Source organism: Gambusia affinis, linkage group LG23 (assembly GCF_019740435.1).
Source record: "Gambusia affinis linkage group LG23, SWU_Gaff_1.0, whole genome shotgun sequence".
Taxonomy (NCBI): Eukaryota; Metazoa; Chordata; class Actinopteri; order Cyprinodontiformes; family Poeciliidae; genus Gambusia; species Gambusia affinis.
In genome coordinates, this window is record NC_057890.1 from 10,678,736 (window position 1) to 10,692,667 (window position 13,932).

The 13,932-nt window shown below is 37.5% G+C and overlaps 1 protein-coding gene across 13 annotated transcripts in view; it reads left to right on the top strand.

The window, feature by feature from the left end:
* cacna1c (calcium channel, voltage-dependent, L type, alpha 1C subunit) overlaps window positions 1-13,932 on the top strand; it is a 207,329-nt gene that overhangs the window by 74,442 nt on the left and 118,955 nt on the right. The gene's annotated exons all lie outside the window — the stretch shown is intronic.

Below are 13,932 nucleotides of genomic sequence, written 5' to 3' on the forward strand. Positions count from 1 at the left end.
CTTTGTTTTGGGGTTTGCTGTATATGACTTGTTCGTGACAAGCCAGTCTCTCTATGGCATTTATATTACCTGTCTATATAATACATTCATGCACAAAAGATGTTGTTAGAAGATGTAGAGAAATCATTGCATTTTGAGGGGAATTAACACGGAACTAGAAGAGAGCAAGAAAGGGAATCCCACCTGAATGACACTAGTTCAGAATTACAGAATTGTTTAGCCTTGATTGCTCATATTAGGGTGTGGAGTTAATTAGAGGGCTTCAGTTATACTAAACTTGAATTGCTTTTTGCTTGGATGAAAGAAGATCAGCTATGAGCTCTTGTGTAGTGCTGATTTCACTTGCTTTAATTGTCTAATTAGATACAATTTATGAGAAGGGCTGAACAAGTACCTGTGCTGTATTACTAATTTAGGAGGAAGGCTCAGTAAATCACAAGATTCACCATTACAGACAGACAGATAGATAGAAACCTAAACTACTGGGTAAACTACTTACCCAGCATGTTAAACTGGCACGTTTGTCACTTCAAATTACTACTAGCATGTACATCTCTACCACATTTATACTTGTGACAGACTATAATTCTTACATCATATTTTTAGGACATCCGTACAAATAAATAAATCCCCCTGTTCTGACACTAGCTGCCAAACAAGCAGTTGCTTTATAAAAGCTGTGATTATGAACCTGACAGACAGCTGCTGGTTGTGCAGTTTGATGCAACGTGTTAGTGTAATAGACAGGTAGGTGGGCTGTATTTATGGTGCTCATTTTCCATCCAGTCTGCGAATAGCCACCACTGACTAGTCAGTAATTTGTTAAATGATGTGTTGCTAGTAATGTCACATTGACATCAAATATTAAAATATATACTTATTGTGGAGCTGTTTTTTTCTTTAAGATAAATTAGAAAATTTAAATTTCACAAAAAAGTCAACTATTCACAATGCCTTTTTCCTTGACGTTTTTGTGTATCGAAATAAGTTTCCTACTGATTGTCTAGGCTAATATTACGGAAAGAAATTAACTTTGATATGTTTCCCTAATTTTTGTTAATATTTCAGGTACTTTGTTTTGATGCCAGGTTTTTTACATTTTCATAACTTCTTAGTGAGGAATGCCATTTTCAAAAACAATGGATTGCTTTATTAAAAATTTAGTGTAATTGTATCTCATCAGATATAACTGAGGAAACTGCAGCTCAAATCTTAAATTTGACCTGAAATATGGTATTTTCCAGGTTTTGCCTTGCTTTTAGTTTGCATACGTTTTATTTAGTACTTTATTGTTTAGGTTTAGGTTATTGCATCAAATCTTTATACATCACTGTGTAGGATTCATGTCTTTGTGAGCAATGTGCCGCTGCATGTGTTTTAGAAAAAGTTGGACATTTATCTCTCTGATTATGTGAAGCAGCCATCACTCTGACTGTTTAGGTCTTCGCTTCTTTTGAAAGGAGGATTATTTTGACACATTTTGAACATTTTTAATCCCTCATGCCACACTTTGCGACTTTATCCAAGTTGTCTACTATTGGATAAAGCCTGCACAGTATTACCAACGGCACAGTCGTCGTTTTTATCTATTTGTCTAAATTAGTAACCACACCTGCGCCTCTCCTCTTCTGTTTGCAGTTTAAGAGCAGGTATACGAGTCAGAGTAAATCAAGTGAAGGACATTTCTCTATAATATCCATTAGATGGCATTTAAATTCAAACTGATTGAGAGCAAGGCAAGAAAAAAGTCTTGTCTTACCATTAAAAAGATAAGTGTGCTAGGTTTGCTAAACTTCACTGGGACTTTAACTGGAACCATGTGCTTTGGTATGGTGAGACAAAGATTGAGGTTTCTGGCAATAAACACTCAGATGTATCTGAAGTAAACCAAGGATGTGGTGGAGGATCTGTGATGTTGTGGGTCTGTCTCACTTCTAAAGGCCCTGGGAGCCTCATTAGGATGCACGGCATCATGAACTCATGTAGGATCTAAATCCTACAACAAATCTTTGAGGTAGGCAGAGAAGAGACATCCAAAAATTTAAGAGGAACCAAGACCCTGGATAAAATAGACAATTTTGTTCCACGAGTGTGCCAAAGAGTGGGGATTATTAATATGTATAATTATTGGCTAAAGTAATTAAAAACTTTCTACAAAGCGTTTTTTCTTTTAAAATATAACCTTATATCATAACATTTGTTTTGGCGAGCAATTTTTTTTCCCTTGGACAATGAATTTAAGACTCCTTAAGTTAACATATACAGAATGCCCATACAGATCCCTACATATAAGCCACTCACCGTCACCACAGCTGTGGCTAATTAGTTTTATAACCTTCACACATACAGGAAGCAATGTGAAGATAGATGGGGCAGAGGCTTAACTATGCGGTTGATCTAAGCATCTGTCTGGGTGCTGGTTTGGCAGACTGAGCTGGTTTGAGACAGACAGCGTTTGAAATGGAGAAGTTTTAAGCAATGGCATCTGATAACGTTTCCGGATTTACAGCGTACATCATTAAGTTGCTGCAAAGTGCTTACAAGTTAAGAGACTTCAAGAAAGCATTTGTTTGTCTTTGTTAATTTATAGGGGCTTTTTTGTCATTCTCATTACATACATCTATAAAAACCATGGTTTGGTTTTGCTTTTTTTGTCAAATTGAAATGTGTAAGATCAGCATTCATGACACGAGTAAACAAAAAGCAGTTCTCGAATGATGTTTTCAATTATCACATGAAGAAGGATAGAAGCTGGCCATGTGTGAAAATAAATTGGCCCCTAATCTTCATAAATGGTTGTGCCACTCTTGGTTGCATCAAGCATGGCTGGCAATGGGTCTTTTACATCACTGTTGACGGTTTAGTTAGTTATTTCAAAGTCTAATTTCCAAAAGTCGTTTTTCTTTCTTGTTGAATCATAAACAGACTTCATCTGACTCAAGTGATGTCTGAAGTACTTAGGATGTTTTTCTGGACTCTTGAGAGCGCTGCCAATAAAGGAGCTACAGAAGTTATTTGTTTTGGAGTGACTTTGGTAGGTCAACCTCTCTGGGAAGTTCACCACTACTACATGTTTCCTCCCTTTGTGGATTTGTGGATAATGGCTCTTAATGGGGTTTGCTAAAGTCTTCAAAGACAAAAAATGGCTTAGTAACTCTTTCCAGATTTATAGATGTCATTGACTTTGTTTCTCACCCATTATCTGTCCATAATAAATTGCTTTGTGAGATCTTTTAGCCTATTTGAAGAGAAAAAAATGTGACTAATCACAATCATTTCATGATTAAACAAAGGTGACATATTGTACGTAATATCATGTTTGTTTGGTTGATATTTTCTACTTACTGAATTTGTCTTTCACCTTAAAATTTATTTGTTAGGGGAAAGAAAGTAAAAACAGAACAATCTGTAAGGGGTACATACTGTTTCAATAATCTGTGAATTTATAATGTCGTAAGAAGGGAATAGATTGCTATTGTTATTTTCAGCACACTTATTACTTCTCATCTTTGCATCAAAATGTTGAAAACTACAAAGCAGCTCATTAAATTCCCATCATATAAGCCCTGAAGCTTCAAATAATGCTCTGAAAGAAAGATCTTATTTCAGGTCACTTGTCAATCAGTACTTTTGGTTTTTGTTGAATTGTTTTGCTAGATCTGAGAAGGATAAAAAGATCAGCATCATGACTGTGGTTTGGTATCCTGGCAATGAGGTTTTATTTACCTCCAACCCTGCAGTATATTTGATTAATGACAGCCCTCCTTTTATTTAGAAAAAGTCTCTTATGCAACACCAGAGATCTGTTGAATTGCTTCCTGTACAAGATTTCTATTTCAGTCTGCATCCCATAATGCGCTGCTTTGTCTCCTTGACGACATTCCCAATAATAGCAGCAGGAGAGGTTGTCATGGATATGGTAACCGTAGTGATGCTCCTCATGTGCACTTGGTTACAGAGAGAAAAAGCAGGTAGGAACCAAAGTGCAAAAAACTCTTCTCTGTCAGGGAGAAAATGTGGGCTGCACTTCAAAACGGTTTGACTAAATTGTGGTCTTTCTTTTTTCTCCAGGCCCTTTCTTCCATTGCATTTCTTCCCTTCAGTCACTCTCCACAATTGATCTTAGTGAGGTCGATAGGAATGCTTTGAAATCGACAGAATAATGATGTCATAGCCAAGCAATTAGCAGATCGATGAACCTGATTAGACACTGACTGATGAAGGGCAGAGCCGTGGACACAGACACATTTATACCTCAAATAGAAATTTTCTTTTGAAATGCAAGGGTGACAAAGCTATTTTGACAGTGTGTGTTGGAAATTTGCACAATATCTGAAAATTGTCAGATTCAGCCCTGAGTCTATAGTTCACTTAATCACCAAAGTATGGAGGCATATTACTTCAGTACCAGCTTTGAAAAGATGCAGCTGAGACTCAAATTTTTGCCCAATCTTCTATGAAAACACCTCAAGCTCAGTCACACTGGATGGAAACCATCACTGAAGATTGGTTTTGAAGTCTTGCCACAAATTCTAATTTCAGGTTAAGGTCAGCGCTTTGACTAGGCCATTCCAAGACATAAATATAAATTTTGATCGTATCTAATCTAATCTGTTGCTTCCCCCATTAATACTCTCCATGACCGCAGGCACATATAAGGATATTGTTTTATAACTTAACCTTGCTGTAAACCTCTCTTGACATTGTTCTGATAAACTCGTCTTTGTGGTCATTGGTCTTCACTGTGCTTTTCGTTCACTAAAATTCTCTAACAAACTTATTAGACCTTAATAGAACAGCAGCATTTAAGCAGAAATGAAACTAGGCATCAATGGGCTAAATAAGTAATTTCTGAAAGCAAGTGGTCGAAATAGTTTTTTTTAAGACTGGATTTTGTTAATATATCCTTTTCTTTCCACTCTACAATTAAGTTCTACTTTGTATTGATGTAGCATTCAAATACTAAAAAAATGAATTGAACTTTGTGGTTGTGATTTTTTCAAAATGTGAAATTGATCCAGAGGTATGGATAGTTGTTCTTGGCAATGAACCTCCTTCTTTAAGAAATGCACCACAAAGTAGACATGGAAAAGACAAGTTATTTTTGTTCTAGCTGAGATACAGATATTTATAGGTTGTTCTACAAATGAGCTGACATCAGTGATGTTTCATTTACATTCTTTGAGAGAGGAATAAAATATTTTGTGTATTTTTTTATTGTGTGAAATGACTAGAAATTCCACGGAGCATCAGTCATTGCAGCAACAGCGGATTTATATTCATGGAGTAATTTGTAAGTTAGCTTTTTAACTAAGAACTGGGCTCTGTCTCTGTTTATTTTCTCTATCCTCCCATTATTTATTTCTGTTGTGGTTCAAGGTAACATGTTTCTATGGGTGCTCTTCTGCGAGTTGCCAGGAACGTCTATTTATAGATGCAGAGGTATGATCTGTACTTGCTCTTATCTAAACAAATTTGCTCTGTGGTCTCTTGTGCTGGAGACAGAATCTGAGTGATCTCAGTGGAAATCATGCGTGAATAGTTATGTTAGTGGTGGCGTATGTGGATAGTTTAAGCAGGCATATTCAGATTTTAGCATGGATTTGCTAATTATAATTACTGGGTGTGACAGTGTGTGCTTATGTCATATGTAAACAGACGTGATTTACTTCAACATTTGTCATGTCTTACACACATATAATTAGTGGCATATAATTAGTAGGTTGCTTGACTAAAGTCTGACCAACTTCAGCCATGTTACATCCCAGCAAATTATAGTTTAAAAATTATAAAGCGACTTCCTTTCTTAAGAGAAAACAGTGGACAGATTTGCATAAACGTGAAGGCTTACAGGGGACAAAATTAAATAAATCATTGATTAAATGTGCCGTGAAATAAATGAATGTCTAATGAAATGTTTAAGTAAATTATTTAATAGACAGTTTATTAAATATGTAATTAAATCAATAATATGCAAACTTAAAATAGCAAATACAGATACTTAAATATGCATTTAATTATTTCATGGTTCCCATTAAATAATTTTATCTGTCAAACTCACCCATCAAAGTTGAGGAGCCGGACTATAGGTGGGGTTGACATGCCGATGAAACCTGTTAAAACAATAATAAGAGCAGAATTAAAATAAGCAGATGACAAATCGCTGCTGTTGTGATGAGGTACTTTGAGTTATTAGTCTGCAAAAAAGCGTAAAACTTATGAGGTGCTTGCATGATTGTCCTCCCCCTCCCATCCTGCCACACTTTGAGACCCGCCCCTGACCACGCCCGGATTTCCCCTGAACTCACCCGATTGGCCCGCTGTTCAAGCCGATTTCTTTCCCTCCTGATCATGTGACGGAAACAACTGCCGCCATCATTCCACTTGTTTTGTTGTACTATGATCATGTTACCCATTTGCTTACTTTCTTCAAAGATAAGTCTACTTTGTTTACCAAGAGTTAAGAATAATTTGACATTTCTGCTGGCTGTCAGGTGGAAAACAAGCAAGCATCCATTGTGTCTTCATTGAAAGGATTCTGATCATGACTTGGCATGTCAAATAAAAGTTATATACATTTATTCCAATCTTTTTTTCACCTGAAGAAAATCAAGTTTTGAAACTTTTTACCCATGTTTTTTTTTTTTTTTTTTTTTCTTTTTCTTGCTTAAAATGTGCATAATAAATGTTATTTACAGTCCAGAGACCATCAAAGAGGTCTCTGGGTTAAATCAGGTCAACTTGTGAAAACAGAATTGATTTTAGTCAACGTTCAAACCGATGCCTTATTCATTAATATTTTACGACTGTGTGTAAAAGGCTAGCAGTGAGGGGTTGCATCTTTGATCATCTGCATGAAGCCTCAGATATCCTGAAGGCAAAATGTTGGTAAGTGCTGGTGTTAAATTGGTGAAAGAGAGAAGGACAAAAAAGAGAGAGCAGGATATTTTTACTGAGCTAAAAGTGTCCACCTCAGCCTCACATCGACCCATATTACAGCTCAAACGGAGCACGCAGAGAGATGAGAACCTAATGTCTCTGTCCATCACGCTTACCAGAGGGAGCGACGTCTGTCTTATTGTCCCTGTTTCTGTCAGGCATTCTTCTCATTGTTTGCTGAAATGACAACCAGAGTGGGATTAAAGACAGTTGTTCCACATATCTGGGATAGTAATTGATACTGAATCCATTTAGAGAAAAACAGTTGTACTCAAAACCAAACAAAGTAATTTAAGCCTAGCAACATGCCTATTATAAGTCCCTCTTAAAATAAAAAAATCAATGCTACATGAATGTTTGAAAAGTATCTTTTCAGTACAGTAAGGAACGACATTATACATATTTCAACAATGTTAAGTAGCGCTACATGATATATTGGCTATAAAACCATTTTCTAATGGTTTGAGACTCCAGTTAAATAAAAAAACAACTCATGCAGGAGATCATAAAAGAACCAAACAGAACGATCCAACGTCAGTCAATTAAAAAGAAAAGAAAAAAATGCTGTGGAAAAATTTCAGTCAAGGCAAAAACCAGTGCTGAACTTGTCACACGCTTGTCAAAAAGATATTAGGATTTCCAAGGCTTCAGGGAAATAATTATATGAAAACTTTCTGATAATTAAACCTCTTGAATCTTGGAAGTTGTGTGTCCTTAAAATTTCCTGCAAAACTGAAACCGACAACAGACATGGCTGCCTTGATGCGTCAGGACCTGGAAAACTTGAACTCTGCTCACTAACAGGGAAATTCAGTGAGCAGGAGAACGTCTGGTCATCTGTTTGTGAACTTAAGCTCAAGCACACTCAGGCTATTCGACAGAAAATCCACCTCTGCACTGATTAGACAATAAATGGTTATGGAGTGGCCTAGTCAAAGTTTAACCTTGAAACCAGTCAAAATGCAATAGGTTATGCCAGTTATTGTGAAAGACAGTTGTTCCCTAAAAAAACGTGAAACAACCAGTTATGTTTAAAGGCAGTTTTGTTTTTCCCCTTAACAGAGCCGGGTTGGTTTGGACAGCTTTTTTTTTTTCTAAATGAACAAAAATATAATTTAAAAACAATTGTAGTTTGTATTTATTCAGGCTTCCTATGTTTGATATTAAAAATAAAGTGTGACAAAAAAAATCTACAAAGGGGGAAAAACTTTTGAAACATCGACAGAACCAAGAACAAAGCTGACCTGTTGGTAAATTCACAAGTGTTTATTCTGTACTCTTTCCCAGTTTTATGGACGTAAAGTAATAAATTCATGTTTAAATCTCTTAAGATGAACTACAGTGAGGTGTGTGTTTTGGACGTCCTCAGATTGGGAACAATAAGCAAAATATCTGACATAGTGCAAATGTCTCAGCTCTCTTACTCGCTAAATTATGAGGTGATGCAGTGTTACACAGTGTACAGTCATGTTTGTGTGGCATTCACTGACATTTAGCCATCTGGTCTGGGAGCTGAGTCTTTTTCCCTTCTGCCTTCTTGCTCTTGAAGACACACTTGCACAAAAACCGATGGTCAGCACATATTTCTACATCTGGGAAAAGGCTGTTTTAAAGGTGTATCAGTGAGATCTGTGCGACACTGGGGGTTGTGTGATTATTTGTGTATTTCCACACTTCCTTGGGTGGTTTATGTGTTTGCCAGCATCATCAAAGAGCCGGGTTCCCATAGATACAGATGTTTCCATTTTCCTCCTTGGTGGCAACATGTGGCAGACTTCCAGCACTGCATTTTCTAAGGTAAGAGTAAGGAAGATAATCTTGGTTCCGGCATTTATTTCTTTTTAACCAGCCATGTTAAATCTATAGTTTCAGATGCAGATCAAGTCAAACAGTTCAAAGTTGGGAGCTTTAAGATAACTTACATGATTATTGTACCTCAGGGGATGCCTTAAATTGCCTTTCTGTTGTGTGTGGTTATTTAACGTATTTAATAAAACCATGTGTTAGATTTACCTTTAGAGATATTTTCACAAATTAGATTAAGAACAAATACATACAATTCTGTAAAATAGATTGTGAATCTTAACTTTTATCAATATGTCTCATTGTTCTGCGATAGATCTTTTCCCACAAATGAATTTGAGATGGGTCTTTCAATAGATGAGCTTTTGGAAATCACGTAAATTGTTTTACAATCATAATTTTCCCTTTGAGGAACAGGCCCATTGTCTGTATCTGAAATGTTGAGTAAGTGATAATGAAAAATGTCTTATAAATGTGTCCATGTCCTTCAAACGTTTCCAAATTTTGTCAGATTGCAAACAAAACATTGGTGTATTTTATTGAGATCTTATCTAACAGCAACTCAAAAAAAAATAAATAAATTTGTTCAACAACATTGTAGCAGATATAGATGTAACCTAATTTATATGCTTAGACTGCACATAAACCCTGCAACAAAATGAACTTTTTAATAAGTCAATGGTCCAGTGTTGCTACATTTTTGTTCACTAAAAGGTATTGTTACAAAGTTAGTGACTTAATGCAAACAGATCCTTAGATATACTTTTCTTTTAACCAGTTACACTGAAGTTGAACGCGTTGTTTTGTATGGATTCATATTAAGTGCCATGTCCAATTTACACACATTTTCACAAGTCATGCAAAATAAGTTGCATGTAATTAGAAAAACTTTATCTGTCTGGTTCCCTCAAGCTAAACATTGTGCAGTGAAAGTTAGTAAACACTGATTGGGCTCCAATCAGCCTGAGTAAGGGAATAAGTTTAAGAGCAGAAGTGTAAGCGTCCACTTTATTCGGCTAAGAAGCTCAGTTTGTTCTCAGTAAGTTATTGTGCTTGGACCATTAATCAGACCGACTGCTATTCCTTCCGCTTTTGTCACTCTCATCAATTTTTCTGTTTTCAAAGAGTCATGCTTTGTAGGACAACTGTCAGGTGTGTGTGGACACGTGTGCATGACGACGGCCTCCCTCTGCTGCACCCCCTGCACCCTCCCGCTCCTGGGAAGTGACCCAGTTTCCCATGATCCAACACGGCTGCTTCTACTGCGTTGTTGCCGTAGCAATATTGCGAGGTCCTCTAATGCCGACTGTGACTGTGCCATGAATAATGGATGGAGAGACTGACAGAGTATTAAAGTGTGTTGAGAGAAAGGAAAACGGATGAGGGCAGAGAGAGAGAGAACAGTACAGTGGAGTAGCAAGAACTGAGGAAAAGAGAAGGAGTGATATTAGAAGAGAGATAAGAAAGGAGTCAAAGAAACTAAGGAATGAATCAGAAATGGGAGGAGAACCAGTACAGAAAGATGAATAAAATACAATTCAAAAGTCCTCAAGTTGAAGCTGAAGGACAGCAGGAGAGATGGGAATTGCGAATAAGTTCGAAGTGAGGTGGACAGATGTCAATTTTTGAAAAATGCAATGTGAAGATCTATCCCTCTGGAACATTCAAGGTCAGGTCAATAATAATGAGGTAAAAACTTTTTCTTCCTACCAAAAACCAAACCTGCTATCTTGAGGATACAGCCTGACAAATTGCTAACAAAGACTAGCAGCAGTTACTTTGCCCTGGCTCTGAGCACCAAAGCCTTACAAATTACTTGTAGCCTATTCCACATTGATTGATGTCAATGACTTTGTTTCACATTCGTCTTTGAATTTCTTCAGATCATTATGAGTTGCTTCTTGAGGTCTTTTAGTCTATTTTATGTTGCCAAGTTCTTTTTTGACAGAAAAGTTCTTTTTTGTGCAGGAATGTTCACAGATCACATAAGTGTAACAAAAGAAAAAAAATCCTAACAGTCTGTCTTAGCACCACTGTTGGTCTTTGAGAGTGTATGGATTGCAGATGCCTGCTTGGCAAGTTGGGAATTATTTTGGTGAGGATTCTTCCTCCTCATTACCGACTAGTTCTGCCACCAGGGTTTGTGTGGGCACCTTGATTGACATGTACTTGGGGATATGACTGCACGGTTAGGCAGGGGGGTTTGGTACCCTGCATCTCTCCCTGTGCCTCCCTGGCATAGGGTCTACTGGCTCCTGTGCTATGCTGCCAACGCGCCTACATGCTGAGCTTACGGCTACTCTGTGGGGGGTTGTTGGGGCCTGTCTGCCTGGGGCTCCAGCAGCCTCAGGGAGCCAAAGCAGGATGGTTCTCCTCTAAATTTACACACACACACATTCACACACGCGTATACCTCTACAAATAACCCAAAAAGCTAAAGGTCAATGGAACACAGGTTCATATTTTATTAACAGACTATCTACTCTGATGCCAGATGGAACTCTGATTTAATGGTCAATCAAACAATTAGGATTCCATCTCTTCTCTCTAAAAGCTTCCCCGACACATGTAGGCAACTAGGTTCTTCATATTGCAAGGTCTGAGAAACAAGGCAGGACAAGTAAAAATAAAATAAAATAAAAGTAACATTGATGCTTTAGCTTTTACAGACCTAACCAATGAGTTGGCTGTGTATGAATTTGTTTTTGTCAACCTTTGTGCACTTTGCCTTTATCTCTATTGCTGGTGACTGCAGCATGCACCGGTTTGTTGGCACACACTTTCTTTCAGCAGCAGCAGCAGCCCTACAAACAGGGGCATATAGAGGTGTCCACCTCTCACCTGTCTGCCAGAGCTGTCAGTCTGTCAGAGCTTAAAACGGAAGAACGAAAAATATGCAAAATACTGAACCAAGCTTGCAGAAAAGATGTCAGGGAGCTTAAAGTATGTCCAGCCTCTCATTTTCCTATAATAAATGTTTTATTGAGCAAACTACTTGAGGAGGCCACTGTAAATCTATGATAACATTCATGTCTTAATGTAAACCAATTACAAAGATGGAGGAAGTGTTGTGCCAGAGACTTAAATTAGCTATGAAAAGTTTATTCTTTTCTATTCCTTACTTCAAAAGGGATATAGTTGGTAAAGATCTTATGTGCAAAATACCACACCGTCTATTTTATTTGAGCTCATAAGGAAGCATGAGCTCATAAAGAAAACCTTGCAATATAACTGGAGATTAGACGTGCTTTAGGAACCTGTCGCTTTAAACATGGCCCCACATGTTGCCATTTGCTTTTTATGGAAGTCTGGTAAAATGTTTGGACTTCAATGGAAGAGCCAATACCAAAGAATAAGGATTAGAGCAGAATATTAAAAGCTGAAGCGAATTGACTAAGAGAGGGTTAACTAAATCAGAATGATGAACAGATTAAAAAGCACAATTTTAATTGTAACGCTGCCAAATTACTACATTCAGAAAAGTATGTTATCAGAAGATCTTGAAAGTATGCATCGCAGAGTTATGCAGTGATCTGTGCTTCCTCTGATTTATTTGAAGGACCTCACTGATACTAAAACAGTCAAGATTTACATAAATATTTTAACCTGCTTATTTCATCCACACTTAAATTGTTGTTGTCAGATCAGGCTAGCAGTGTATAGCATGGCATTCACTGATCAGATTGGTTTTCTGAGTTTATGGCTGACTAGTCACCGGTACGGGGCAATCGAGATGAAACTGAGCTGAGTCTGGCCGTGTGGTGTATCTCTGGAATTTACTGATGTGTAAAAAAAATTTAAAAATTCCCCAAAACGCAACGACACAAATGCAAATAGAGTAGTGCAAAGATCAGCTGAGACTCGTGCAGCAATCCCTGCTGCCGTATAGCATGTTATTATTAATATACAGTATGACAGGGGAATGAAAGAAGTTCAGAACATTCTGTACACAAAGTAAGTTCAGTATGACTGATACGATTAGAATCCCAGCCCTGCTAAAGGAAGATGCAGCATGAACCTTTTTCTAGCAGGTTCAGTGTCTGGATTCTTAGCTGCTGTGGTGTAGTGAAATAATTCTGCAATTACACTTACCACATATTTTTGATCCATCATCGTTTGTGTTTTTTTTAAGCTGTTAATTCCAGGTAGCTTTTAGTATGTTGTATTACTGATCTTTGTTGCATTCAGCAGCTCCATGTTGTGTGTGTACAGTACTAAGACTATCAACCTGTCACAAGCATCCATGTTCTGCGCTCTGGTCTTTTTAATGAGCTTCTGCACTTGTCCTTGAAGCGGCCCATATTTTTTGGTGCAACAACATTCTGTGCTGTAAATCTCAATGTCCTTTCAAACTTCAGAGTCGTTATAAAAGGATACAGTCTGTTTCACTGCAGTTATGACTTGACAGTGCGAGTCAAGGCCAACTGAGGTTGCCAGGCAACTTGAGCCACAACGACGACCATATTTGGGTTGTCCTTTGTCTTTGCTCTAGATTTTCTGTCAATCGATGCTCTCTTTTTGTTTTTGACTTACATGTTGAAGTCATAACAGATGGGAGAAAAGTTCAAGGCTGTTTTGAATGTAAAAATTAAGATTTTGGTTACACTTTTGTTCTTACATTCTGAAAAAACTTTTGATTTCTCCACTTCCTCACACAGGTGAATAATTACCTTCAATTATTCAGCAGTATCCTTTATTTTCAAAAAAACAAAACACGGTGGCCTTGTAAGTCTAACACTTGATCATCATCTGTCTTGTTTCCTCTTATACCAATTGATAATTACACAGCTTGAAAATATATCTTTTCTACTAATTATACAGCGCAAGGGTAACGGGGTGATATGAACTTGAAAGCACACTCTCTCTTCTCCTATTCCACTCCTATCTTCTGTTTCCTTCTCTTTACTTTTTTATCTTCCTCCCTCTCTCCACGTCTGCTCCCTGATCTAATTAAAATGCCATCTTGAATTCACCGGCGAGCCCCCTCCCATCTTCCCTCTGCGCTCCCGCTGCAGTGTAAACATGCTGTGTCATGTTTGAATCCTGAATCCAACGTGCCATGATTTGGTTAATCTACTTCCTTCGACAGTTTGTTGAGCTTGTCGGAGAATCATTGGCGTCTTTGAAATAATAAAAACACATTTCCTTGAAGGCACCAGGTATCGGTTCGGTTTTAGTTACAGGAGTTGG